The following is a 24354-nucleotide window of genomic DNA, read 5'->3' as shown; positions in this document are numbered from 1 at the left end:
GAGAAGGGAGGTTCCTTTTGCTGCAGGAACCCCCTCCCCCCAACAAAGCCTGCCCTTGGCGTTTGGTATTGCTAACGGCAAACAGCCCTGTCTTCCCAGGATGGTGGGATCAATAGGGGATGGCTTGGAGTGGGTCCTCAGTGGCCTTTCCAGACCTGGCACACTCTGCTGCCACCTGTGCCCACAGGCCCGCACCACCCTACCCTCACCATCCATGCCACACTGTGGGATGCTCCTCCCTAGGTCCTGACTGATAGAAGATGTGACCCCCAATGCTAAATGACACGGGGCTGCTGGAGGCTGCATGGGCCCCCCAACTCAGGAACCCAGCTGCTCCATCCTGTGCCCAAGCGTCCCAGTCCCCAGGGAATCAAGGCAGGGGTGTGAGCTGGCCGCTCCTGTCTCTTGCCTTCTTCCCTGGTCTTCAATATTCATGAGCACTCCTAGCAGGGGAGCTAAAAATGTTCTGCTCCTAAATCTAACTGCTTTATGGAAGCCTAATTAAATTCTTTGGTGGAAGGGGAAAAAAGTGACCTTCAAAACTGCCAAAGCTATTTGGAGTGGTGTGTCCCAGAAACCCTTCCCCTTCTCTCCCCTCCTGCTGTGGGTGGCCTTTGCTCTGGTGATAAAATTCTCCACCTCCCCTCAGGCTAAGGGCCCAGGGAGTTCCCTGGGGGTGGAAAGTGTGTGACAAGATTACCTCCTATGGAAGAAACACAGCCAGGCAACGATCCTGACTGCTCAGGGGACCAGGCAAGCTCAGCCCTTGCTGGAAACTTGGGTCTCAGCTAGTGGATAGGGTTGGAGGGAAGAGAAAGGGCAGTGGGGGATGGGGTTGGCTCTGGTGGAGAGAGAATAACAGTGCCCCTTTCCTCCTAGGCAGGTGCTTCTGCAGTAGGGTGCCCTGAGAATTTCAGGCTTCCTCCTTCCCCGGGCCACCCTGTCCATGAATCCTGGAAAGACCCAAACAGGGGCCCGGGATAGAGAACAGCCCTTTGCAGACCCCTACCTGGGAGCCTGGAATTGGAGCTCACGCCCAGTTGCTTCTCCTATTCACTGGGGATAAGCAGTCATTTTCTCAGAGGTCGACGAAGAAACCTGCCCCTTTTTGAGGGCTGCCGACTAGCGGGAGTGAAGGGGTCTGAATCTCCCGCCCTCTTCCCTGTGACTTGGCCTCCCGAGAAGGTGGAAGGGATGAGAAGGGGGTGAGGACATGAGCCGCACAGCCCACCTGCGCAGTTAGAATTCACCTAGACGCAGGTGCGTTCCAGCAGGCTCAGTCAGGGACCCCACAGACCCTCCTCCATGAGAAGTTGGCGGCTGGTTAGAATCCCCCAGACAGGGAGTGGAAAGACAGCGAGAGGTTTAGATCTCCACAGCACAGCAGCATGGGTGCCTGGCACTCCTAGGACCTCAGTGGCTATGTGGATGTAAAGGCTCATGCCTGCCTGATAGGTGAGGACAGGGTGGGGCAGGGGCAGGAGGTGGAGCCAGGGGGTGGGTCTGAGTGACCAGAAGCTTTCTTTTCCATTTTGGGAGGAGGTCATTTTTATCCACTCCAAAGTTGCTTTCTGATTGGTCGCCCATGAGTCATCTCAGGCAGTGTCACAGCCCAGTGTGATGACTGGTTGCCAGTGACACCTGGCTCTCCATGGGCCTGCTCATTCTGGGATGCATATTCTTCAAAATCACTTTCTAGGTCATTTTGAGGCCCTCAGAACAGACCCTGCTTGGTGCGTGCCGCTTCTGGGTGAGCACATCCAATCCTAGTCCACGCCCAGACAGACTCGAGAAAGCAGTTCGCCAGGCAGTCTGCAGAGATCAAGGCTCTCGTCTGCTAGGCCAGCCAGGGAAGATGCTTCATCCTCCCCTCCTGGCCTCACCTGATCTATGGCCTCTTCCCACTTATTCCTGACTCCTACCTGGGCTGCCCTTTCCCCCTCCTCCTCCCCAAATCCTGCCTGCTGCTGTGTCCAGCTTCATGAAGGAGAATTTCCCAGGCCAGGCCAGCTGGCAGTGATCGCCCTCACCCCTGCCTCGACTCTCAGGCTGAGCGGCCCACTCACTTCACACCTCTGAGCCCCTCATGCCCAAGCCCATCCTAAACTCCCCAACCAGGTTTTAACCCCAAGGGGCAAATATTCATCCTCTAAATGCCTTTGGGAGCTGCCAGTGTGCCTTTAGAAGACTCAAGTGCTTCGTGAAAGAGTGAATGAATAGTTGAATGAATGAAAGTGGATGAATAAATGAGGAAATCCACTCATTTAAGAAATACTTCCTAAGTGTTGTATGCCAGGCGTGGGCTGAGTGATGAGGACTCAGGGGATTCCAACAGACCTGCCCCTGCTCTCATAGCCCCTTGTCATGCTGGGTCAAGTGAGTGAATAAAGAAGGGTGAGGGCACAGGGAAGATGAGAGTGAGCAGGGACCAGGCAGTGTTCGAACGCACAGGCCTTTGGTGACCCCAACAGTGTCCCACTGGTTGAGGGGGGACAGGCCTTGTCTAGACCACACCCAGCCCTGCTCTTCCTCTCCTGGCTCCCCTGGAGCTGGCTTTCACCAAGGTGTGCTCACATCCCTGCCCCTGCCTTCTCCACCAAACCACACATCTATTTTGGTGTCTGCACTAGGCCAGCTGATGCCTCCCCCTGCTCCCAGCTGCTTCCTCTTCCATTCTGCCTTCAGAGGCCTTGAATCAAATGGGAACGCCCAGTGCAGCCCTGTCACCGCCATCTTGGGCTGAGACTCAGCCTGCTCAGGCCTGCGCACAAGGGACCAGCAAACCCCTGTCAACGGCTGAGCAAGGGGACCTGAGCTGGCTGTCAACCATCCTAAACTCCCCAATCGCCCCTCAGGCCAGGTCATGGAGAGGGGGACCTGGAGCAGAAGGAATCAGGCCATGTGCCCCCATCAGTGGGACAAAAGGCCCTGGCAGCCTTCCGAGGGCACTGTCAAATGCCCTTGGAGATGGCCCAGCAAATACACGAATGTTAAAGCATGTTATTCTGAAGAATAACAGTAAATCCTGCTGTGGTGCACGAGCTAAGGCAAAGTAGTAAATACTTTTTATTAAGATACATTTAATATTGGAACAAAACTGAGTTTGGCAGACCTAGGCTTGTCCTACCATTGCTGCCACATCTTCATTTAATCTCTTTAGTCCCTTATTCCTGCGACTTTAGGCTTGGCCCTTCTAGCTTCCCTTTAACGTGGCATGTGTGAGTGTGTGTGTGTGTTTGGGTGAAGGATGGATGGATAGGGAACTAGTGTTTCAATTTGTATGCAAATGTTTCCGATATAATTATGTGGCTTTGAACCAGGAGAAAAGAATATAGGATTTGGAGCTGACCTAGGCTGAGATCTCAATTCTGCCCCATATGAATGCTGTGAGCTTAGACAAGTTCATCTCCGTACCTTCACTTCCATCCATAGGTGTCATAACCCAGCGGATGCTGTGGTCAGCCATGCAGATGCCTTCTCAGGTGCGTCCTGCAGCTGCCTGGCACTGCCTGCTGCTGGCTCGCAGTGGAGTCCTCTGCAGGAAGGTTTTGGCAGAAAGGAGCTGCCCTCCCCAGCGGTAGGCATCCTCCCTCAGGGTAGGTACCCAAAAGCAGCCTGTCCCAGAAGACTGGTCCACGTGAGAGACAGACGCTTGGCTCCGCTGCCTCTGTTTGACGGAAAGACTATCCCAGCCTCAGCACTGGGCTGGGCTAAGGCCTTTAACTACGCTTAATTACAACACAGCTCTGAACACAGTTCACCTGCTCTCTCTGTCCAATCTTGCGTCCCTCACTCCCGTACAGGTGTTGTTCTCTGGGAGGGCTCCCCAGAAATCTTCCTGCCCACAACACTCTATCTCAGAGTCTGTTTCCTGGGGGGACCCGACCTCAGAAAGTAGCCAGGTTGTAGTCAGTGAAACATGATAAGGCACGTATAAGGGCTTAGCGCAGCGCCCGAAGCACAGGAGGACTCAATTGATGACAGCTGCTGGGATTCTCCTTGGAGGTCACTGTTTCCTAGCCCTGATGAACATTGAAATCAGCTGTGAAGCTTTTTTAAAAAGGCCATTTTTTTCAAGAGATTCTGATTCAGTAGGGCTGAAATCAGACCCAGTATTCTGTATTTTAGAAACTCCACAGGTGTTTCTGATGGACAGCCAGGGCTGACAGCCAATGACCTGGGTCATTTTTCTATACCACCATCACCCCTATAATTTACAGGCAAGAACCACAAATGCATGCAGGGCAAAGTGACCTGTTCAAGGGCAGACAGGTACTTAGATGCCCAGAGAGGGTTCAACTCATTAATCCTCACTCTGTCAGGGTCAATGCTTGGGTTGTGTGTGTGGTGGGGGTGCTAAAAAAGCCCCTGATCCCAACTCTCTCCAACATAAGCACAGGCAGCTGCATTTATTAAGCAGATCCCGGAACATTTGGCCTGACCAGCAATACAAGCAGTATGTGATCCACCATTGCTTTCACTAGTGCAGGCTGTGAGCTCCCAGAGGAGGAGTCCTCATTGTGGCTGTGGTGGTCAGGGAGGTCTTCAAGGAGGAGGTGAGCCCTGAACCAGATTTTAGAGAATAGTGAGGCTTCAAATAGGGAGCAAACAGTAAGGGTGCCCGACCCCAGGACTGGTCACCTCATTCTGTGTTCAGTCCGTTTCTAAGGACACCAATCCTGATCTGTATTCTCATCATCCTTCTGGCAAGACCAGGGATTTCAGGAGCACTCAGACTCATGGACCACTGGGCAATGATTTCCCAGTTTTTACAAGAACGTATTTTGTTCTAAAGATTAAAACTTAGGTAAGGGTTTGCTTGAAGTTTGATTAATCTGCACTTCATTAGCTCCATTTCTCTTAAGCACTGGCGTCACACAGTCATGTGATCACATGGTACGGTGGAGGTGGAGCTCAGGTTCTACCATTTATAAGCTGTGTGACCTTGGTCAAGTTACTTAACTTCTCTGAGCCTCTGTTTGTTCAACCTTAAAATGGGAACAGTGATACTTACCTTTTTCCCTCTCTGGATTGTTAAGAGGATCAAATGGGGTCATGATCTCAAAAAAAAAAAAAAAAAAAGCACTTCTGTAAATGTCAAAGCACACTACAATTGTGAGCTGCTAGTATGTTCCACATTTCTCTTTTTAAACTCGGGATGCAGAAGCCCAGGGAGGTGTCTGCCATTGCTCAGCACCCTACAGTAAGCTATTTGGGGAGCAGAGGCAAGACCAAAGTCCCCCAAATCCTACTCTAATGCTTTTTCCAATACAGCAGCATATCTATTCCTCAAATCTTTCTTCTCTCTCTAATTTCTTAGGCACTACAGGGAATTGTGCATTCTCACCTTGCCCTAAATTTGTAGTCTTTGATGCCTCGTAATCTTTTGATCCCTTCTGCAGCAGCCTGCTAGCCTGTGCCCTTCCCGCCTCCGTATCATCTCCAGGGGCTTTCTGTCTATACTCTCTTTACTTTGGACATCCTAAATTCAGCCTGGAACCAGCCCCCCCCCAGATGATGATAACCCCCTCCTCCGCGGGACTCTTTCCTCTCATTTATAACACTGGTGCAATGTTACCTTCTGATTCATTCACAGCAAGGCACTTAGGATCTTGGGAAACAGAGTCAAAAAGTAGTCTGTAAAAGGGCCCTTGAGGGCTCAGCACCAGCCTTTGCTGGGCAGCATGATGAGGCTACAATGGAGCGGGGCAAGGCGTCTCCTGGAAGCTGGGGCTGGAGGGCTGTACTCTGATCCCCAACCTCTGCTATTTCTCTGTCCCGATATCTCCGCGTGATCCACTAAATCCTCAGCTGCAGAAACCTCCTGCTGCTCTGTGCCAGCCTCTGGGTCTCTGGTGCCAAACCCTTGGCAGCCCCTTGGCTCCCCACTCCATTCTTCCACCAGCCCTGCACCCCCTCTCCCCACGGAGACCCCTCCAAGTCCAAGGCCCAGCTCAGGCTCTCGATTCCAGGAGACAGGTCACGTCCACCACCCCGGGGTGCAGTGCGAGCCAAACTAATCAATGGCAGAGCGGTAGATTAAGGGGCCCGGCTAGAAGCCATCCATCACTGTCGTTTACCCGGGCCTGTCAGCCTGCAAATGGAAAAGGAGATGATGTGAAACAACCCATCTGCAGGTTTTTAACGCTCTTTACAAATTGCCGTGGTGAATAACTTGTTGCCTGTATTTATCCCTTTTCAAATTGTCTCTTAGCTACAGTCATCCGTCTTCATTCTACACCCTGATGGTGCGTGCACCGCCAGTTGGGCAACCTCATTATTTCCCTGCTGCTGCTGCCTGGAGGAGGCAGGGGAGGAAGAAAGAGAAGGAGAAGGAATGGAGGAGAGAGAAAGAACAGAAAGAAGGTAGAGGGAGAGAGAAAGAAAGACAGGGAGTGAGGTGGGGATGGGAGGGCGGTGGGAGAGGAGAGACTCCGGCCAGTGGAACCATCTTGGGCAAGAACCTACTCAGCTAGGGTTCTTCCTCGGAGGTCCCCACTTCCCTGAGCTCATGGTGAGAGAAGAACCTGTGCCCTCTGCCAGGAAGTTTGGAAGCGGGGACTATCCTCCCCAGAAGGTACCGGATCAGTGGTCAGAATTTCCAGTCCCAGGTTGTGGTCCCAGGCTGTGGTCCTTCATCATTCCCACCTCCAAGGAAGAAAGCCTATCTGTCAGACCAGTTGTAAAGCTTCATCATGCAGAGCCATCTTTCACGTGTCCCATTCCTCTTCCCACGTGCCATGATGTGCTACTTCTAGCTCTCCAATGAGACCCTTCCCTGTGCTTTGGTTTCCACTGCCCTGGGTCTGGCTGACATTCCTTCCTCCTCAGCTTGGGGCTGTAGCCTCCTGCAATGGACTGAATGTTTATTTCCCCCACAAAATTCATATGATGGCATCCTTACCCACAAGGTGATGGTATTAGGAGGTGCGGGTGATTAGGTTACGAGGGTGGAGGCCACATTGATGGGATTAGTGCTCTTATAAAAGAGACCTCAGAGAGCTCCCTTGCCCCTTCCCGCACGTGAGGGCACAGAAGTCACTGTCCATGAACCAAGAAGTAGGCAAGTGTCAGACCCTGAATCTGCTGGCACCTTAATCTTGGACTTCCTGGCCTCCAGGACCATGAGAAATAAATTGTTGTTTATAAGTTGCCCAGCCCAAACAGACTAGGACACCTCCTAATTGGCCAGTCTCTCTGCCAGCCCACCTCCTCACTCTCAAGAACAAATGGAAAACTTCTCATAAAGGCCATGTTATTTCTTTACTCTGTCAGTGTCTTCCAGTGATCCGTGAGCCTCCTGTGTTAGAATCACCGGGCCACCCTGCCCCAGGACTGCTGATGTAGTGAAGCCAGGGTTGTGTGTTACATGTTTCCTAGCTGGTTAGTGTGCACTGCAAAGGTCGAGGGTCACACCCCAGAAATTTGTTTTGACACACAAGAAACTGGACACACAGAAAGATGCAATAATTTGCCCAAGGTCACACAGCTAATTAGCAGCTGAACAGGAACCAGTAAACAGGCCTCTTTTCCTACAATCAAGTGCCCTTCCTCTTATAAACAGTTAGATCCTTGTATGAATAACAGTTGTTTGTTTATCCAACTCTGACTCAAACAGAAGCTCCTTGAGGTCAGGGTCCCATGCACCACTGTACCCCTCCATCCTCCTCCAGGCTCAGCACAGGATTTATTGGTTTACTTTTGGTAAGACAGAAAACTGTAGAACAGGATGCATCAGGCCAAGACCACATGGAATTTTTTCTCCAGGGCTCTTACAGGGCTCAGAGTCTCCCACTTCTTGTTGGGGTACTATGGACCAAGCCAAAATCCGCCTGGCTGTCAAGTGCTGAGTTTCTAACACTGCATCCAATATTTCCACTCAGTCTTCCACGGCAGACCTTTAAATATTTGAAAACAGCTGTCAGGATCCACTTCCGTGTTCTCTCTTCCAGTTTAAAGTCCCAAGCTCCCTCAACCACTCCTTGTCTGGCATGGCAGCAAGACTCTGGGGCATCCCAGGACCCTTACTCCGAATGCCATACCATTTGTCAATGTCCTTGCTCAATTGTGGCTCCCAGAATGAAATGCAAGTCTCTAGATGTGGTCTGACCACTGCCAAGACAGAGGGCCATGCCATTATCTCCCCTCTTCTGCGCTCTGTGCTTCGATTAATATAGTCCAAGATTGCATTGCTTTCCTGGCAGCCTCACCCTACTGTTGGCTCATATTGCTCTTGGTCTGCTAATCCATCTAACTCTATTATTGTCTAATCCACAATTCTCCATCTCCTCCCTGAGGATTACGTCAAAGTCCTTACAAAATGCCTTGCTGAAATCCATATATGCCATGTTCATTGTGCCCTACATGTCTACCAGTCTAGAAAACCCAGCGGCCAGAGAAAGGAGTTTGTTGTGGTGGGACTTGCACTTGGTGAACCCAAGATGCTTCCTAGTGATCGCTGCTTTTCTTCCTGCGGTTTCATGAACCATCCACTCAATAATCTTTCTTTTTTCTTTTTTTTAATATACTTGAAGTTCTAGGGGACATGTGTACAACATGTAGGCTCATTACACAAGTATACTTGTGCCATGCTGGCCCACTGCATCCATAAACCCGTCATTTACATTAGGTACTTCTCCCAGTGCTATCTCTTCCCCCACCCCCCACCTCACAACAGGCCCTGGTGTGTGATGTTACCCACCTTGTGACCAAGTGTTCTCATTGTTCAATTCCCACCTATGAGTGAGAACATGCAGTGTTTGGTTTTCTGTCCTTGTGATGGTTTGCTCAGAATGATGGTTTCCAGCTTCTTTAAAGTTCATATGGAACCAAAAAAGAGCCTACATTGCCAAGTGAATCCTAAGCAAAAAGAACAAAGCTGGTGGCATCACACTACCTGACTTCAAACTATACTACAAGGCTACAGTAACCAAAACAGCATGGTGCTGGTACCAAAACAGAGATGTAGGCCAATGGAACAGAACAGAGGCCTTAGAAATAACACCACACATCTACAACTATCTGATCTTTGACAAACCTGACAAAAACAAGAAATGGGGAAAAGATTCCCTATTTAATAAATGGTGCTAGGAAAACTGGCTAGTCACATGTAGAAAGCTGAAACTGGATCCCTTCCTTACACCTTATACAAAAATTAATTCAAGATGGATTAAAGACTTAAATGTCAGAAATAATCTTTCTTTAGTGCCCTCTCCGGAACTCTTCTCACCCAAGGTGCTTGCTCAGTGTCTGGACTGAGCAACGATGACAGGCCACCTGATTGATCATGCCACTTGTGAGGTTTATGCTGGTCAACAGGGGCTGCCTGGGGAAAAGCAGAGAGGGGAGTAAGTCCAAAAACCACAAACTCAAATGCTCATGGAAGTTGTAAATAGCTTGATAGAGGGACGATGAGTCTCTAGGTTAGAAAATTTATTAACAATGCCAAATGTATTTCACTCTTCCTGCATGATGTTTGATTCAAAGAAAATATGAAAACATTACTGGAATCCCAATTCTACCAAACCATTTCCTTTCTCCTATAATTAGGTACTCTGAATTTTAGTATCATTTTGTGTGTGTGTTTGTTTCTTCTGATTTCCACAGACTATTTTTAGACCAATCATGACTCATTTTTTGAAAGGCGTTAGGAAAAAATGAAGTATTTTTCCCCAGCAATCAAATGTTCCTGTCCTCTGGGTTTAACACATTTAGGTATGTCATAGCTAGGTGACAGACGCTGGGGCAGGGGGAGGAGAGCCCACAGGAGAAAGTCTCCTGATCTTGGGGGAGGACACAATGAGGGGAGGCTCCACACAGGAACCTTCAGCCCCCAGCCAGACCCACTGATTCATCCCACCCTGTCCTCCAAAGAGGGAGATGGATCCAGGATCCAGGAGGGCCCAGCCACAGGAAGTGCAGGTCGCACCAGGACGATGCCAGAGAGGCATCACAGCCTTGAAGAGTTGCCCCTGGGAGAGCCATCAGGCTCATTATTCTTCAGTCAGAAGCAGGAGGGACATGAATAAGTACATGAATAAGGACATGAAATTCTTTTTCTGGCTCAGAAAAAGAAAGAGCTAACAATGAAAAATATTCAACTGTGGGATGAGCTACTGGACAAAGTAGTGAGCTCCCCAACTCTGGGAGTGTTCAAACTAAGCTGGTTCTTTCCAAACCTCGGTGTCTAAGGCCCCTTCCAATGCTGACTATGTGGTATCTGCCAAGGAGGCTGCTGGAAGAATTCCTGCTATAAAAGAGAAACTGAGTCACAATGTCCAAAGTATCGTCCAACATCAGGACTCTGGGAAGAATGAGACCCCTGCATCTACGTCTGCACTTGTTCCCCAAAGCAGAGACAACATGGGGAGGACTGGGGGGAGTTTCACCTCCTCCATTCGGCCTTCCTGCTGTGATCCATCTGGAGGGGGAAGTCTTTGAATGCTCTCCCCCAGCCTCTGCCACAGTAACACACACACTTCCCACCTCCCACATGAAAAGGGCTTTACACACAATTTACTAGCTAGTCATGGATTCATTTTCCAACTCCATTTAAGCGCTCAGACCTTTCACAGAGACTCTTGTAGACCCACTTCCTTCTTTCTGGGAGTTTATACTCTAAGATAGATATGCTGAATTAACATGTAAAACACACTGTCAACAACAGCAACACAAACCTGTATCAATTCAATGTCCCTGGATGTGAGAGACAGAAAAAAGAAGAGAGAGAGCATGTATGCAGGGGAGGGGAAAGTATCAAATTTACTCTGGGCTGTCTCTAAACTACACACGCCCTGTCCTTGCCCACTGAGAGTCTGCCATGCTCCCCCGCCCCACCACACAACATTTAAGAACCCACCCACATGGAGGGCCAATGTTACATGAGAGGGGCCTCAGAAAGGTGGAGAACACTGGAACTTTACAGTTTGCAAATCCCTTTCTCATCCATTACGCTTGGATTGTCCATTCATTCACCAAAGATTTATGCAGTACCTGCTGTCTTCGGGGCACTGAGAGTACAAGAGTGACTCAAAACAGACAAGTTTCCTAGAAGCGCACATGAAGCTCACAGCCTGGTAGAGAAGGCAGACACTTGTAAACAATCATCTAGGTGTAAGTGTAAGGTGTAGGTGTAAGTGTGCACCTACAATACTCTCGGGTGAGTCCAGCAATGGAAAGTCATTTAGTGCTGTGGAGTGTGTAACCCAGGGAGCTGACTTAACCCTGGGCTCACGGAGGACTTCCTGGAGGAGGTGACATTTGAGTTGGGATCCGAAGGATGAAGGATGGGTAATCAGGTGACAAGACCAAGCCTGCACTTTGGAGGTCTGAAAGATACAATCACCCTGTGAAGGGCATGCGGGGCACTGGAGACACGTGGTGTCCCAGATAGACAGCCCAGCCCTCCTGATCCTTCAGTCTTCAGTCTAGAAAGGGAGGCAGACAGCTAGAAATGTCAGGAAACTTCAGGATGGTCAGTAAAGTGCTCGTGAGGAAAATTGCAGGGTGTAGACAAAATAGATGGCCCCACCTGGGCCATCCTTAGGAATGAGAATGACGAGACTTGATGGCTAGTTGAATGCGGTGGGGACCAAGGGTAACTGGGGAGGGTGAATGAGAAGTATGGAGTTTCTACTTTGGATGCCAGGTACATGGGGAAGCTGTTCACCGAGGTGGGGAATGTAGGAGCCGGCGCACTTTGGAGCGCAATCCATGAGTATGATTTGGGCATATCCAGCCTGTCCCAGGTCTGAGTTCTCCCGAGGACAGGATGAAGAGGAACTAAGGAAGGATTCTAAGAAGAGATACTCATTTGGCTTGTTCTTGAGTGGCAAATAGCATGGAAGGGTGAGGAAGAAGTAGAGTCGAGAATTCCACGGAAGGGCCACAGCTTAGGCAGAGGCCTGTAGCATGAAGGAGCAAGGTTTGTTTACAGAACTGCAAGTGGCCGAGCTTGGCTAGGGTAGAATGGCACACAAGTGTGAGGAAGATAAGGATGGAGTCAGGCAGGGGGTGGGAATGCTAAGAAATTTTGACTGACCTAAAGGTAACGGGAGTCACCAAAGTGTTTTGTGAAGGAAAATGACATGGTCAGATTTGTGCTCTGAAAATTCATCCCTGAGTCTGGTCAGCTAACCAAGGGGAGCACAGCGGAGCGAGGAGCCGCGGGAACCCAGAGACACTGCAGGCCCCACTGGCGAGGATGGGCCTCCCATGGGCCTGGGCCCTCCACTCTTCCCTACAGGATCCCCTGTCCCCAGACCTCCTCTGTCTGTCTGTCTTGCCCGCCAGAGATGGGGAGAATCGTGGGCTATTCCCCAATAGCCAGGCCCCATCCTTTTCCAGGATTCCCAATCCCGGGGCTCTGCAAGGTCTATTTAGGGGGTCCCTGTGCTCCCTGGAAACCCCAGGCTGTGGCCTCAGCTCCCACCCACCCCACATGAAGCACCACCACTGTGCTGCCGGAGCTCCCCACGCCCACTGTCCTTGGCCAGCTCACTGGCAGCGCTGCTCCTGTCTCCATCCCCATCCCTGCCCCTCCAGTCTGAGAATCCTCTTCCTGGTACGCTTTCCTCTGCCCTCGTGAACTGGAGTCCATTTGCTTTCACTCAGCCTGGGTCCAGATGCTTTCAATGAAAGAGAACTTCTGGTCCTGCGGTTTTGATTCCAATCTGGAACATTTTCTTTCAAAGCAGGAGGAAGGAAACAGCTGATACCTGCCTTTCTCTTTGTCTACCCTCACAGATCCCTCCAAATGCTATCTATTCCCCCACTCAGGTCTCTCCTGGGTCCCCAGCCTTTCCAGGGATCCCCAGCCCCATGCTGCCTGACTGCAGGTTTTATTACCCATGCTGCCCTTTGCTCCCGCTTAGGCTAATTGAGCCTGGCACACGAGTAGGGGCCGCTAATGGGCTTCCTCTGCACAGGCTCTCAGCCGGCAGATGGAAGGGACATGATTGCCTCCTTTCCCGACCATTAAGCGGAGCAGCCAACACCACACACAGCTCCTGGCTGAGCAGCAGGGCATATGGACCAGCAGGGGACGTGGGGGCTGGGAGTTCTCCTACCCCAATCCTGCTCAGTTAGCAAAGGCATCAGGGGCTGTGGCTGCCTGAGAGGCCAGGGACAACCAACTGTCAGACTTCCTGCCAGAGGCTCAGCCCAGGCTGTCTTCACATCTACCCCTTCCAGCAGACCTCCAGGGCCTCTGGGAAGAGACCCCTTGCTCCTGGCCCTGGACAGGAGATGGGGAGATTGGCTAGGGCAGCCCAGCCCAGGGACTCTGGAGGGGTTCTCATATAGGATAAAGAAGCAAGGGTCACCCACTCCTGGAACACTGCCCTCCCTCTGCACTCCCATGAACCCCTATACATATACATCTTCCAGAATTTGTCTTAAACTTCTCCTCCTCTGGGCAGCCCTGAGGTACCAAATGAGGTCAGATGTCCCAATACATATTCTCACAACATCTGGAGTGTCTCTTTCTTATCACTCATCGAAATTACAATTACTGCAATAAGGGACGGAATTTACACACAATAACTCGGATGGGTAAGACAAAGTTACTTTATTTTCCATTGCTGATGACTTAATGATCCAGGTTTTCCATCCCTGCTGACAGTTTGGTGGGTGTGGGGGTCTTAAGGGATGGAGGGGATGGTGATCAACTCACCACTGAACAGTAATTCCATTTAAAAGTCCCTTTTAGCACCATTTCTTCCATCCTCCTTCCTTGGATGGCCTCAGGGTGGGGGAAGTTTGTGTCTCCTTGTGGTGCCTGGAACAGGGCCCCTAGCCCACCTGCTGTCCTCTGGGTTATTGTCGGCCTCCATGAGATATTCCCCTGGGCCACCTGTCTCTGGGTGTCCAACCCGTTGCCTTCTGGCTGCACCTGATCTTTTCTGACATCAGATAGCATTCCCGGAGGAAATCCCAGCTGCTCCCACCACCTGCCCTCACGTGACCTCCTCATCCTAACTCCAGGCCTCTCTGTCCACAATTCTTTCACACTTCTGTGATCTCCCCTCTGGGACACGTGGAACTCCCAGATCCTCTCCTGTGTTGGATACAGGGCATTGGCACCAGGAACACTGATTAAGAACCGCCCCGCACAGCTCCCTCAACCAGGGCTGCACCACGTCTGACCTAGGGCTACGCCAAACCCGGACCTTCTCTGGGAGGTTTGTCTTCATCTCAGGCCACACATAGGAGGCAGTCCACACACCCCAATATTCTCAGGTTCCCCACACCTACCTGGGAACATTTATTTCTCATCTGTCCCTGCTCTGACCCAGTAAGGGTGACATCGAGGAATAAGGAGGCTCACAGCCTCCCCTACCTCCCAAGAAGCCAGGAAGAGCTTCCCCCTTCCTGCTGTTGGGGTTCCCTTTGGGTTCCCCAAAATGCTTCCTGTACAGCCTGCAGAACCCTGAGCCCAAATAAACTTCCTTTTTAAATAAATTACCCAGCCTCAGGTATCACTTTATAACAATGCAAACGGACAAACACGAAGCCCTAGCTTAAAGCTATGCCCAGGCCTCCAAGCTTCGCTCTGCTGATGCAAAGAGTTGTTTCATAAATGTAACAAAAAGCATTTTATCTCTACAAATTAAGCTGTCAAGACCATGGTTTCACGAAGGCCTTTTAAAAGCCACGCAATGACCTCTTTGTTCCAGAATCATTCAGTTTCTTTTATGCTTTCTTGAATATAAAAGAAAGGTGAGGGGTGACAGCTTTCAAACTCAGTTTCTAAAATAACCTTAGGAGCTCACTGCAAAGGTGGACCATTGCTGACGTGCAACTCGTGAAGAACAGGTGGTGAATCCCTGAATCCGGTGATCTCCCAAGGCCCTCCCAGCCCTGCCAGTCAGTGGTGGTTATGACCCAGCAAAGGAGCAAGATCAATATACAAATAACTGCAGCATCAGGCAGGGCCCAGAGAGTGCTACAGGAAGGGGCAAGGGCCCTTAGAAGGTCGAACAGAGAAGGGGATTCATCAATTAGAGTGTGAGTTCTCAACATTTGTTTTAGCCTATGACCCCAGTAATGCTTTCCCTCGCTGTCTGAAGTATAATTCCATTAATCCAGAACAGTTGTTAACCTAACTTTTGGCAGTTTATGGACAAAAACAATAGACATGTTGATTATGACTTTTCAAACTACACATTTTCTCTTGCTACCTACCCAGCCATACTTCACACAGATTCAGATGAAGCCCCCGCAGGAGGAAGAGGGTGTTAGGTGGGTTATTAAAGTCAGGGGAGGCTTCAGGGGTGGCGTTGAGGCAGGGCTTGAGACATGAGTGACATCCAAACAGATAGCAGTAAGAGTTTCCAGGCAAAGGGACCCCCAGTGGCAGATGTGCAGGGGAGGAGAGGGGTGGTGTGCTTTGAGTCTGGCTGGCAGTGGAGTACACAGAGGGGAGAAGTGGAACATGAGGCCAGGAGGGTTGGTCTTGGATCCCAGGCTGGGGAAACTGTACCTGGAGCTGAAAAGTGCTCTGAAGACTGACTCAGGGCTGAGCAGGGAGAGTTTGCCCAGCTGAGTGAAAAGGACCTGGCCTTCCAGGGTGTGGAATCTCTGGCCTTTTACTCCTCCCTCCTTCCCTTCCCCTACCAGCCTGACCCTGGGGACTAAGTTAAGCTTCTGGGAGAGCAATTCATCTGAAGCACAGTCTTCCCCTGGAACCCTGCCCAACGCAAGCCTGCAGATACAATCTGCAGAAGCTTTCATGAGGCCTGTAGCTCAAAGAACAGAAGGAATCAAATGTAAAGATATTATACTGTCCACTGTACATAACAGAAAATCAAACTCAAAATTACTTGAACAATAGGAAATCTACTGACTCATGAAATTGGAATCCCTAGGGGAAATGTCGGCTTCAGGAGGGGTTTCACCCAGAGGTTGGTAATGTCTCATAAACCTTGGCTACATTTCTTTGTGATTCTCTCCACTCTCCTTTTCTAACGTATCAGGCCCATTCTCAGATTGAATTCCCTCACAATAGCAAAATGTGTGCTAGCACCTCCGGGGTCACATGCTTCCTTTTTCATAACCAGGGAGGTTTAAAAGGCTTTTCTTACTCCCAGCTTTTACCACAAATCCCAGTTTTCTCTCTGATTGGACCAACTAACATCACAAGGTAGCTCTCAAGCCAATCACCATGGCCAAGAGAATCCTATGCATTGATTGGCTTGGTGCTGGGTTATATGCCTTTTCCTTACCCAATCACTGGGGCCAGGAAAGGTAAGAATACTGTCATTGGCTTAGCCCATTAGGGACCAACCCAGAAGTTGAGTCCTGCTCGGGTGACAGGGCTGCTACGCAGTGAGAGAGGAGTGAATGGACGCTGACGAAGCAGACAACACTGCAGTCCAACACAGATGTCTATTTTGCTTTTCTCATGAAAGGCTGGGTGAGTGAGAGAAGAAATTATAATTAGACTTAGAACTTCCAGAGTAATTTGAAGATCACTCATAGACTTAACTCGCCCATATCCCCAAGGTCACACAAAATTGGGGGCTGGCTATAATATATTCTTTCATCTTTCCTTGTCTTTCCTTTTCCTCTTCAAGCTCTCTTTTCCTTCCCTTTTCCCCCTCTAGTGTTGCCTTATCCCCTGGCTTGCCTGACTTCTTTTCTTTTTTCCATTCCTTCCCATCTCTCTGTCATCACAGTGCTGTATTGCCCCCCAACCCTGAATCTCTCCACCACCTGGGTCTTTTATCTCAAACTCATCCTTCCTTCCCTGTGCACATCTCCAGCCACCCTCTCCCAATGCCTCTGAGTTCAATTTCATCTCCAAATTGCTTTATTGGTTCTGCAGAAAAACAAGGCTAGCTAGAGCCATTATGGGTGCATACGGTGTGCATTAGACTCAAAAAATATTTAAGGAAAATACTGTGGCAAATGGAATCAATAAACTCCACATCAAACTTCACCGGGAAGAGGGAGAAGGCTACCTCCAGCTAAGTGTACCGGGAAACTGCTCAACATTCAGCAGCAAGAGCTGGAGGCTGCTTGACTGCCTCTCCCACAGTGCACATTGGTCTGAGCAAGCCATGGACTCCACGTACTCCAGCCTCCCTCTTTCCCAGCTGCACCTGGCTCTGACCACACCTCGCCTCTCCCCTCCCCATCCTCACTTCTCCTGTCTGCTGCTGAAGATCCCAATGGCTTCCACACGAACCCCCTTCCCCCAGAGTGTAGTCGATTAGTGGTGCTGATGAAGAAAGGGAACACGATGATGGAGAGAGAGGGAAGAGGACTGGGGGAACAGAGGCATTTGCATTGTGTTATTTTTAGACCCAAAGGTGAAATCTTTCATAATTATAATTTTTTCTTGAAAAAAAAATGAGAGTCTGGTGGGTGGTGCTTGTGCCCCTACCTCCTCTTTGTCCTCTCCCTGCAACAGACAGGGAAGAGAAGAGGAAAGAGCAACACAGAAAAGAGAGGAGAGCAAATCAGAGGGGAATCTGTCCTACAAAACTGGGGTCTCCAAGAGCCTTCCACCTGCCCCCAAAGCTTTAGTATGGTGAATTTCAGGAAGGATGAACCAAGGCTAAGGTCACACTGGGAATCTGAGCTGTCTCCCAAGCACTGGGTCGCCCTGGAGACTTGTTTGCTATGAGAGAGGGAAGAACATGACTATAGGAATCAGCTTCCTTTAACAACACTTTTATCACATCCCTAGTCTATCCAAGTGCTTTCGCATACTCTCCAGGGCCTTTTGGATTAAAAAGCAGCTAGTACTCCCAGGTCCCGCAGGAGAAGGATCCCTTCCTCCAGAAGGGTATCCCCTCCTGGACCCTCCACCTATTATTATTCCCCCAAAACCTCACAGGAACCTTATTCTACCCCATGCAACTTGATGAGCTGACCTTCCTCCACACCATGTCCTGTGAGAGTGCTGCCGCACACAAAACACAGCAGCACCACCCCTTCAGGGAGAGCTCCAGGGGGAGAGTAGAGGAGCGAGTGGGAGAAGCAGCAAACCAGAGGCCTAGCTCTACCAGAAACAGAGCTCTAGCTCTACCACCAACTGCATGAATTTAAACAACCACTACCAATGAAGACCTCAGTTTTCCCAAATTACAATAAAGGGGTGAATAGATTGAAGGATTTGAGGCTAGGATTCAGGGATCCCCTGAATTTGCACTGTTGTTTGTAAGTGTGCTTTTCTGGTAACAGGCTTCATCACAACCTCAAAGGGGTCTAAGAGCCCGAAAAGTTGAGAGAGAGCCATAGAGGGTGCCAGTGGCCAAGTTTACATGTGGCTCAAGTGTTCTAAGCCTCCCCAAGCCACCAGGTGGGATAGCTGCTCAGAGTCCTGGCTTTGTCCCCTGAAGATGTACCTTGGAGTGCCCTCCCGAATGCCCACATGTTGCCTTTACAGGACTGCTGTGTCACCTTTCTCTGTAACTGATACCAGCATACTCTTCCTTTTAGTATAGTTTAGGCAGGCTCCTTGTATTACAATAAATCTTATTGAAAATGAATAAAATGAAAATAACATTAAGTTGGTCAGGTTCTCAAAAATCCTACCAATTCCACTCAAAGTAGCAAAGCTGCTTATTTGGAGTCCAAATTACCTGTTCCTAGAGTTACTGCTATCTTCACAGATGGGCCAACATCTTCATAGACACTAATTTTGATCATTTCCCATCAAACTACCTTTGTCCCCAAACCAGCCTCTAATTCCCATCATCATAGGCTCCAGGTGCCATGTTGCCTCTGGGCACCTAGACACTAAACTCCCTAAACATCTTGGCTCATTCAAGGACAAACACCTTCTTTAAAACTAAGACTTTCACCTGGGTACAGTGGTGCATGCCTGTAATCCCAGCTACTTGAGACTATGGGGTGGAAGGATAGCTTGAGCCCAAGAGGTCAAGACCAGCCTGAGCAATATAGCAAGACCCGTCTCTAAAAATTAAAAAAAAAAAAAAAAATGAAGACTCTTCATTTTCTGATCAAATGCCAATTATAGTGACTCAAGCCTCTTAGGTGCTCAAATAATAGACATTGAATTGGTAAGTAAGTGAACTAATGAATCAATTAGTAAATTAGCGAAGTAAATGAATGAAAGTTTCACTTCTATTACTCCCTCAACTCCCATTTCTCCTAAGCTAGAGACCTCTGGCTCAATTCCCATATAAGCTCAGTGATTTGCAAGTCATTTCTGACCCCTCTGAGCCAGTGAATGGCTGAGCCCTCCTGTGTCTGGTACAGATCAATCCACCACTGAACCCTTCTTGAACAATAGACTGATGTCTTTCCTCTGTAATAGAAAATTTAAATATTTCTTCCACCTGGTTTTCTCTCACTCTTCTTTCTCCTGAGACTTCAATTAAATATATGCTAGGCTTTCTCATTTTGTCCTCCTTGTCTTTTACTCTCTTTTCTGTATTTTCCATCTATTTTTCTCTCAGTGCTACACTCTGAACAGTTTCTTCTGACCTTAATTCCAATTCAGTAATTTTCCCTTTAGCTGTGTCTAATCTGTTTTAAAACTCACCCATCAAGTTCTTAATTTTGGCTATTGCATTTTAGTTCTAGAATTCCTTTTTTAAAAATTTGTTATGTATTTAATAGTTTTCAGTTCCGTGCTGAAGTTTTCAAGCTGGTGTTTTTTATTTCTTTGAACATAGTAAGCATAGTTATTTTATAGTCTATGTCTAATAATTCCAATATCTGAAGCCTGCATGACTCTGTTTCTATTGTCTATTGTTTCTACTGGTACTTGGTCATAGTGTCTTGTTCCCTTATGTGTTGGTCATCTTAGAATGTGTGTATGACATTCACCTCACCCCAGCTACTGTGTCTCTAATCTCCTCAGAGAACTTTGAGGGTGGAGGACATAAATTCAAGGGGCTGCTATTCCTGTCAGAATGCCATTTCACATTGTTGTTCAAAGTTCATTTGGAAAACTACTCAAAGAGGTCTGAAATTGGGACCCACTCTTGTCAATACCTGCCTCACTCTTGGAAAGTACTGAAGTGTGCTTGAGGGTTGTGGGGGCAGTGGGGATGGGGGAGTGATAAGGGAAGAGACTTCTGGGAGACTTCTTCCCACTTCATCACAAACACCAAACCATGGTCCTGCCCAAAGGCATCAGCATCACCTCCTGAGCAACCACAGAAGAGGAGACTTTCAACCAAGCTTGCCTGGACAAGGCAGAGATGAAATCAGGCTTCAGAGGTTGCAAAACTGTCACCTGGCAGAGCAGCATTCAGTCTGTTAATGTATTTTATTCAAGTATTCATTTGCTGTTTTAAAGTACTGCTCAGAACCAGCAGATTTAGACCAACTTTTAAAAATCAGGAAATTTAGCTTCTCTTGAAAGATCAGAGGTTCTGATAACACTGAGCCCTGATACCAGGAGGTAACAATTGGCTGGAGTTGGGAAGCAGCCATCCCTGAGAAGCAAGTGCTCTTCAGGAGCTGCATTTACCACCACTCAGGCAACAAACGAATTTGCACTTATTCTGCCCACTTCACTTAATTACTGCCTGACCCTGTAAGAATTTAATTTTTCAGTCCTTGACCTAGAGAAAAGACAGTGTGTAATTCCGATCCCTAGGAGTTTCCAAGACAGACAGCACACAGTCAGTAGAGCAAGAGATCAGAGAGGCAGGGGACCTGTCGGAGGCTCCTGTTGACCCTGGAGGAATGTGCCACAGGGTCCGCCCTGCCCCTCCCCAGGTTCCTGGCAAGGCCTCCCTGCCTAGGCCAGGTGACTGTGTCTAATGCAACCTGGCCATTTCCTGTCAGACCAACCTCAGGCAAATCATTTAACATCTCTAAGCCTCTATTTGCTCATCCGTAAAATGAGAATGGTCATAGTTCCAGATCCATAGGATTGTTGTGAAGTTAAATGAAGTAATGGATGAAAAAGCCCTAGCGTAACATCCCGTAGATAGCAGGGGTGTCTGCTGCTTCTCCCTGTCCTGTCTACTCTCACCCTCCCTGGGTGCCCTTAGTACCAGAGACTGCAAGGGCCAGAGTCACCATCATACTCTGAAGAACAGATGATGAAACCAAGGCCCAGAGAGAGGGAGTTTCCCCTAGTTGCTGCAGTGTGAGCATCCACCCTTGGTCCAATGACACAAATCTGTCCAGGCCAACTTAGGCTCAAAGAAGGGACCAATCATAGCCAGGACTGAGGTGAGGTAGGAGGGAAGGCTTCCTGGAGGTGGCAAACTCTAAGCAGGATTTGAAAGGAAATGTGGAATTCAGATTGGCAAGGAAAGGGGTTTTCTTGTATGCTGCTCCCCATAACCCACACTTTGAGACCCCAAAACTGAAAGCATTTTACTGTCTTTGAGCTCCAAACAATAGTCCCTAACCCCATCCTTACCCAACTGCCCTGTCCCAACAAATGGACTCAAAATACCCTTACCTGCCCTGCTAGTTCTAATTAGAACTAGGAGACAGACAGACAGACAGACACACACACACACACACACACAGAGAGAGAGAGATGTTTGTCTTCTCCTCTTGTGGGGTCCTTACACCACCAGCTCATTTTTACCGTGGAGAATCCTCAAACTGATACAAACTCAAGACATTCCATATCAGAATTAAGTTTTCTCTAAGGCAGTGATCAAAGCGATCTTATTTACCAAGGAAATTAAGAAGGCTCCAGGAGGAATTGCCGTCTAGAACCAAACTCATCAAACTCAGGTGCTTTCCTTTGTTTTTTTCTAATGAGTTTTAAGCTGGGCTCCCCTTGGGACACGAGTAAAGCCTGCCGCTTCCTGAAGTTCCTTCCTTCCCACTTCCTACCACTCCTCGGCCAGGCTCTCAGGACCCTGTCAGTCAACCCACCCTCTCCCTGCACCTCCCAGAGCGTACTCCTCACCTTCCCGAATTCTCCTTGGGCTGCTGTCTCCTTACCATCTCCTCGACTGCTGCAGCTGCTACCACCAACATGCACACACACACGTGCACACACATGCACACACACGTGTACACACACGTGCACGCACACATACACACACATGCACACACGTACGTGCACACATGCACACACGTGCACACACACGTGCACACACACATGCACACACACGTGCATGCACACACACTGCTGTCGCCACTTGTGGGATTCTCTCTCTGCCTTTGTGGCAATATGGCTTCCCTCTTCCCTTCCACTGGAACCACTGTGGCCCAAGCCATGGTCACTTCTCTGTCCTCATCTTCTCTGACCTCTCAGTGGCCTTTGACCCAAGAGAACCCCCTTCCTTCTGGAAACACTCTCTCCTCTGGGCTTCCCTAACCTCTACTGCCCTGGTTCTCCCCTCTCCAACTCCTTCTCAGTCCCGTTGTCAGACATCTTTCCCTGACTTCAAAATGCTGGAACAGGAGGTTCTCGGGCTAAAAGTGCAGTTTCACCACATCGTCACCAACACTGCGTCTTATTTTTATTTTAAAAAATCTTTGCTAATCTGAAGGCAAAAAACTGTTTCGTTGTTTAAATTTCTATTTCTTTCCTGTAAGACGACTCGCTAGGGCCTTGTCGTAGGCCATGGTAAAAAGTTTGGGCTTTCTTCAAAACTCCAACAGAGGAGTAGCGTAATTCAATTTTCACCTTCACAACTCCCTCTGGCTGGCGAGAGGAGGCTGAAATGAAAGGAGACAAGGACAGCAGTGCCAGCAAGAGAGGACAGTCGCGTTGGCTGGGGAGGCAGTGCAGGGCTGAGAAACGGAGAGACCTGCATGGGCTGGTGGCAAGGGTGCTGGAATGAGGGGAGGGGGAATCAGGGATGACCCTTGGGTTTTCAACCTGAGTAACTGGAAGAGTAGTAACAGCTACCATTTACAGGGGATGGCCGTGCATCAGATGCTGCTGCACAGGTTATGCATGTTTTCATCCGCTTCTCCTTCACTCTGGGGAATAGGTGCTGTTGGCTTCCCATGCCATGGTCGGTTCTCTAAATACATGCCCAGTGTCAAGGTTGTTGTGTTTTTCGGCAGTCTGTCTATCAAGAAGGATGAAGAGGTGCTGAAGAAGAACTGCCTACATATCATCGTGGGGACTCCAGGCCGTATCCTAGCCCTGGCTCAAAATAAGAGCCTCAACCTCAAACACATTAAACACTTTATTTCGAATGAATGTGATAAGATGTTTGAACAGCTCAACATGTGTTGGGATGTCCAGGAAATTTTTTGCATGACTGCACAATGAGAAGCCAGTCATGATGTTCAGGGCTACCTGGAGCAAAGAGATCTGTCCAGTCTGCCACAAGTTCATGCGAGATCCAATGGAGATCTTTGTGGATAATGAGATGAAGTTGATGCTGCATGGGTTGCAGCAGTACTTCGTGAAACTGAAGTACAACCAGAAGAACTGGAAGCTCTTTGACCTTCTGAACGTCCTTGAGTTCAACCAGCTGAGGATCTTTGTGAAGTCTGTGCAGCAGCACATTGCTTTGGCCCAGCTACTGGTGGAGCAGAACTTCCCAGCCATTGCCATCCGCCGTGGGATGCCCCAGGGGCAGAGGCTTTATCAGTATCAGCAGTTTAAATATTTTCAGTGGTGAATTCTTGTGGCTACCAACCTACTTGGCCGAGGAATGGACATTGAGCAGGTGAACATTGCTTTTAATGAAGACATGCCTGAGGATTCTGACAGCTACCTGCATTGGGTGGCCAGAGCCGGCTGGTTTGGCACCAAGGGCTTGGCTATCACATTTGTGTCCGATGAGAATGATGCCAAGATCCTCAGTGACATGCAGGCTCACTTTGAGGTCAATCGCAGTGAGTTGACTGATGAGAGAGACATCTCCTCCTACTTTGAACGACATGGTAGAGGACTCCCCCACTGCAAAATGTGACCATCTGTCCTTCAGGAGAGGACACATCAGGGTAGGAGTAAAGGAGACACCAGTGGCCCCACCCCTGACAGCTCCCACCCCATGGCTTCCTTCTTTTGCCTCACCACCACCCCTGAACCCTCATTTCTGATTTGTCAGAAATTTTTTTATCAAAACTAAAGACAAAATATATACGTATATATATTATATATTATACTTATTTATTATATACTGTATAATATACATATATATTTACTCTACTCATATTACATACTGTAAATATACCATAGTTGAGGGCACTGAGCCCAGCAAGGCCATGCCAGAGCCAGAATTCCAACCCCGGCGGTCTGGCTCCAGAATCCACAATCCAGTAGCCACGCTCACGGCCTCTATTGAGAGAGTTGAGCACTTAGTGAGATGGAGAAGACTAGGGGTGGAGGGGGGTGGTCCCAGGGTGGGAGCCCCCAGGGTTGGCGCCCAGGCATCTGCATTCTTCAGCCTCCCAGTGGCCTGACCATAGGCAGGCTGTGCATAATACTCC

The 24354-nt window shown here is 49.0% G+C and overlaps 1 pseudogene across 1 annotated transcript; it reads left to right on the top strand.

Moving 5' to 3' along the window:
- Window positions 1-22825: 22825 nt before the first annotated feature.
- LOC105528298 lies at window positions 22826-24025 on the top strand (annotated as a pseudogene). The gene has a single exon (XR_001004340.1). The product of XR_001004340.1 is annotated as a spliceosome RNA helicase DDX39B pseudogene (transcript).
- Window positions 24026-24354: the final 329 nt, after the last annotated feature.

The sequence above is a fragment of the Mandrillus leucophaeus genome, unplaced genomic scaffold (genome assembly GCF_000951045.1).
Source record: "Mandrillus leucophaeus isolate KB7577 unplaced genomic scaffold, Mleu.le_1.0 Scaffold71, whole genome shotgun sequence".
NCBI lineage: Eukaryota > Metazoa > Chordata > Mammalia > Primates > Cercopithecidae > Mandrillus > Mandrillus leucophaeus.
This window is presented reverse-complemented; position numbering and strand designations above follow the sequence as displayed.